Below are 6,000 nucleotides of genomic sequence, written 5' to 3'. Positions count from 1 at the left end.
CGGGCGGTGGAGCCAAGATCCCCATTCTCCAAAACACACAACATTCCACTGCTGCGCCACATGGTGGTCATTGAAGTATGACCAAGCTTACGGTGACAGAGGACTGGTGGTGCTTACCAGTACCCACCTCAGGAACCCCAGGTAGCCAAGCCCATACTCAGCAAACAAATGCTGAGCCCCTGAGGGGTAGATGGCAGTGAAGATTATGTGCTCTGGAATGACAGTGAGGCTGATGGGAGACAAGGAAATGAATATATTTCTGCTGTACACTCAGCCAATGATACCATCAATTATGAATGAATAACCATGAGTAACATCTGTAATTTATGGTACATTTACATGTCAAATAGGCAGTCAAATGACATTCTTCTTAACAAAAACTGTCACTTAACAATGAGTAACTTAAAAATTGTTGTACTGATAGCCAGCGTGTACATACATTGCGTAAAATAGCCTACCATTGATGCGCCAACAAACTCTTTCTTTTATGATTATACTTTTTAAAATTAGGGTTTGCATTACATTTTATGGTACATTAGATTCACTCAAATACAGTATATAACAGATAGTTGAGGAAGACTGCCTGTTGGGTTCCAAGGACACTAGCTAGATCACAACAGAGAGATTCTCTTGTGGGTTGCAAATTTGACTCTCCATCACAAACTGAGACACACACACACACAATAGTCAAAAAAGGAAATCTCAGACAGAAGGAAGAAGTAGCTTTGGCAGGTGGGGAAGCAGCAGCAAGTAAACACCACCAAACCACAACAGCAACAAAGAGACTCCCAGGGGTTTCGCGAGTAACCACTTCAGAGAGACAATGCTGAGCAGTAAGGGGTGAATTGATGAGAAATTGTAAGGTCTGTGGTATACAACATTAGATTGCAAATCGCAAAGGTGCTTACCATAACCAGTATGAAAGCACTTCTAGTAAACCATCCATTTCTGACGTCTCTCAAGAGTCACAGATACAGTATTCTAGCTCTCCCACTCACGAATGGAAACTATCCAGAAACCTGAATCCAGTTCTTGTCAACAAAAGCTTATCGTACACATCTTGTATGGCCTCTGCCATACGCATCTATGTCGTTGCGATGTTACAAACCAGTAGTTACAACGTGAACCTGCCATTTCAATGTGTCCACTCTGGCTGCCAAACTCTCACCGTATGGGACAGTGGAGATGGCTAACGTCTCCACTGTCCCATACGGTGAGAGTTTGGCAGCCATTATCCCTGCACGTGAGTAAACTACAACCTTGACCTTGTGGGCAGCAGTCAGTCTGCAGTAGTTGTGAAGTTTCCGGGGAAGATTGAACTATTACACAAGTTTTCGTAAGGACCTGTTTCTTTGGTTGTGGGCAGCAATCAATAAATACCCCTATTTCAAACCATCCACTACTACCAACCTGAACTCTCCAAAAACCAATCTAGATTTACTGGAGTATAAAAGAAAGAGTAATCCAAATTTTTAAATTAAATTTTATGCCAGCACCATATGCCATCTTACACTGATAGACCTAAATACTGTAGTTTTTCCTCAATCAAATCCCTACAGAGTGCTTGTCAAAGACGTCCACAATCTACAATGCAGAGGTAAATGCAATCTCATGGACGCTGGAGTGGATTTAAATTTAGCAAATACCGATGTGTTCAAGTTTCCTATGGGCACTTCAAGCAATTTGGGTGCAGTATCCTTAAGAGAAACCAGGCCATCCATAAGATCTTCCATCACTTACAACAAGGAAGGAGGTGATGTTCTGCAGGACTTGTGGAGTCCGAGGCAACAGAATAATACTAGTAACCTAGAAAGCCTGCTACAGTGAAAACACTGCAGCCATCTGGAAAGGACTGCTGTTCAATATGTCCTCCATGAACATACGCAAAGCCTACATAACCATCATCCATCAAGCCATCGGTGTAAACCACTTCATGGCCCCGGAACATGTCGAGAATCGAGAGGAAGTGATAGCGGAGGGTCGCAGAGTTAACGGAGTCCTTAGGGCCATGCGAAAGGTCCAGAAGAATATGCGGCCTAGGTGTACACCAATGAGGTTTATGTGACCTTGACCTCGAGGAGAGGTGGTACCGGGAAGGACTCCAGTTCAGACAGAAGGGACTGGACGTGAACTGCAATCTTAAGCACTGATCTGGGCTTTCGATGAGGGAGATCAACCACCATGCTTGAGAAAAGGAGACTGTAATTTGGATGTGCAGGAGAACTACAAACATGTGCAACGTACCTGGCAAACAGTTGTGCATGCCTAACCTTCAATGGAGGGACTCGACTCATTCTAAAAGCTCCTGTTGCTAGGCGAATGCCACAGTGGTGCACTGCGTCGAGTAAACGCAATGCTGAGGGTGCTACCAGGCCATAAACCAGACTCCCATAGTCAAGGCAGGATTGAGCAAAGGCTCTGTAGAGCTACAGCAGCATAGAGCGATCTGCACCCCAGTTGGTGTTGCTCAGGCAGTGGAGCACATTGAGATGCTGCCAGCCATTCTGCTTAGGCTGACAAAGGTGAGGTAGCCAAGACAATCAGGTGTCGAAAACCAGCACTAGAGGAGCAGTACGAAATGCAGAAGTCATCCACATACAAAGAAGGTGAGACTGATGGCCCTGCAGCTGCTGCTAGACTGCTAATAGTCACTAAAAATAGAGAGAGACTCAATACGGAGCCCTGAGGAATGCCATTCTCCTGAATATGGGGGAAACTATCGGAGGCACCAACTTGGACACTGAAAGTATGGAGCCACAGGGAGTTTTGGATAAAAATCGTGAGCGGGCCCTGGAGACGCCACTCATACAACGTGGCAAGGATGTGATGTTGCCAGGACATGTCGTATGCTTTATGCAAGTCAAAAAAGACGGCAACTAGATGTTGGCATCTGGAAAAGCCTGATCCGAACGCAGACTCGAGGGACACAAGATTATCAGTGGTACAGCGACCCTGGTGGAAGCCGCCCTGACATGGAGCCAGTAGGCCGTGTGACTCCAGGACCCAACCCAACCCAACCATTGACACACCGTACATTTCAGCAGCTTACAAAGAAAGTTGGTGAGGCTGATGGGCCGGTAGCTATCCACATCAAGCGAGTTTTGACCGGGTTTGAGCACCGGAATGATGGTGCTTTTCCACCATTGTGATAGATAGATGCCATTGCAGTAGATCGATTTGAAGATGACGAGGAGATGTCGCTTGTAGTCAGATGAGAGATGGTTAATCATCTGACTGTGGATCTGAAGGAACTGTGTCGGGGCAATGTGCAAGGGTGCTGAGGAGCTCCCACTCAATGGGGCGTTATACAGTTGACTGTGGTGTGCAGTGATGATCCACGATGTGGAAAATATACAATAAGATATTTACATGAACTAGCAGAACTGTATTTATATAAAACAATTACACTTTCTATTCATTACAATACACATATTTTGAGAAAGTAACACAAATTCTGTTTTCATTTTTCTCTATTCATTATGAAACTTGATGAAGCAATTTCTCTCCTTATTCAGGCACAATGTCGCACTGCACTTCATACACGCTATATAGGATTTTTCCTTGTATTCTGGATACTTGCAACGACCACGGTTTTCCAGCCAGATAGGCATGTGATCTATCCCATCCAGTCGCACCTGACGCTGCGGAAGATCTGCTGTAGGGCCTCTCTTCTTCTTGCAGTCAAGCTGTTTTTGTATTTCATTGCTTGGCCTACCACGTTTCTTGGATAAGGATTTCCCAGTTTTACAGAGGGCCTCTGCAACTGCAACCTTGAAATCAACAAGGGGCATGCAGTCCGTAATTCTTCTTCTCCATAACAGCCAGCTTTTCACACAAGTCAAGTCAACTAGATGAAAGAATATCTTCAAGTACCATTTCTTTGATCCGATTTGAATTCTGTAATATCCTAGCATATAACCTAATAGATTGAGACCCCCCATATAGTCATTGTAGATCATCACAGAGCATGGAGAAGGTACCATTTTGTTTCTTTTTCCTTCCTGAAAAGCCTCTTGATCTCGCCTTCTGGTTTGCATCCAACATAAGTTGACAAAGTGTTTACTACTTTACTATCAAACCAGGAGACTACTGACAGTTGCACACCGTCTACTGTTGCTATCTTTTCCTCCATGCTGCCTCGACTATTCTTCTTCATTGCTGCCTCCTTAGGTAAAATGCAAGCACGTACTTGATTGGACCGGACTGTCCCTAGTGATTGTATACCTTCCTTGTGCAAATACATTTCCAAGGGTACACCAGTGAACCAGTTATCAAAAATTAACTTGGGATTCATATGTCGTGAGACTGTTTGTGTAAGACGCACAACAACATTGCTGCTAGCTCCTAGATCCATAGCACCAGGTATTATGATATTACTCTGAGCTCCAGCAAAAATTTCATAATCATAGCTTAAGCCTGACACTCCAATGAGGACAAAAGCTTTGAAGCCCCATTTATGTGGTTTACTGGGGTTGTATTGCTTTAGTGAAGATCTGCATTTTGTTGGAATAATCTGTTCATCCACAGCTAAGAATTTCTCTTTTGGTACTCGCAACGGTCTTTCACGCAGTTGGTCTAGCAGTGGGTAAATTTTGAAAAGTTTGTCACGGTTGGGTTCATCAGCGGGAACTAGATTACTGTTATCACAGAAGTGTATGAAACACTATTTCTTCCCATCGATTACAACTAATTATGTCACCCACAGCAGGGTGGCCAAGGTATTTGCACCAATGTCTTGTTGCTGGGAGTTGAATGACTGACATAAACAAGGCAGTACCAATAAATTGTTCAATTTCTCCAGCACTAACATTTACACATTTATTGGGTCGGTACTGTATCGAATACAGATTGGATTGTTCGACTATGTACTGCACTATGTCTTTAGTGAAGAAATACTGGAAATATTCCACTGGAGTATCAAGTTCCAATACTTCCTGAGGAAGAGCAGTATTTCCGGCGAATTTCGTCTCATCATACCCTCTAATGTCCTGGTTTCCAATGTATGGTAGGTTTCCCCACCTTAGTTGAAGGTTTTGAATCTCGTTGCATTGCTGTCATCCTGTCTGCAAGAGGAATGCTTTCAAGGTCACAATCATCAGTAGGCCAAATCTCACTGTTGTCTTCTGTTTCTGATATCACAGTACTTTTTTTTTGTATTATAACTCTTAGGCCTAATATCATCATCACTGTCTGATTCCTAACAGAAAACAAGATGTCCATTTTGCAAGTTTTTTTTTCCATGCACAATGTTTCGTCATCTGACATATCAAGATCCTCACTAGCATTTCCGTCCTCTATAACACTTATTGGGGCCGAAGAGCCATAAAATTTTCTTATGTTCACTGCAGTAACAGAGCTGAAAAGAAAGAAAACGAACTGTTATATGTTAGTAGGAAAGGTTAGGTTATGTTCAATTTTTACTCTACACTTTCAAGGCTGCATGTTGTGCCATATCCGCCACAGACCTATTTTTCGGTATTATATGTATTCTAATGAACAAATATATAAACTTACCTCTTTATAACTGTCCACAGATGTCCTTTTCCCTCTGCAAATAATATAAACACTGAAATCAATCTTTTACTGTACCTGATACAACTGTTTGTGTGACCAAACTTGGATGTAAACAGCTAGCAACACAAAGCAAGGATTCGTAACATGTAATTCCTTACTCTCGCAACAGATGGCATACACTACTTGCACAGTTGCTCTTGACTGTGTGTCATATCTGTCCCAACATGCAGTTGGAAATATACTCTCAGATACGAGATTGACAAAGAGAAAGGGTGGTACATGCCATATCTGGCACAGTATGCGGTAAGAGGTTAAGTGGCAGTATACTCTTCCTCGGCACTGTAAAAGTCATCAATCCTTTGAATGTTTATGGTTTTATATACTGACATACAATTTCCCGGCACTTTAGAAAATGAAACTCAGGGGGAAAACACGTTTTGAAAGACCTTTGATGTGCAGCAACATGTATCTGCATATTTTCGTATT

Source organism: Schistocerca americana, chromosome 3 (assembly GCF_021461395.2).
Source record: "Schistocerca americana isolate TAMUIC-IGC-003095 chromosome 3, iqSchAmer2.1, whole genome shotgun sequence".
Lineage (NCBI taxonomy): Eukaryota > Metazoa > Arthropoda > Insecta > Orthoptera > Acrididae > Schistocerca > Schistocerca americana.
The sequence above is the reverse complement of the archived record's forward strand: the minus strand, read 5'-3'. Positions refer to the sequence as shown.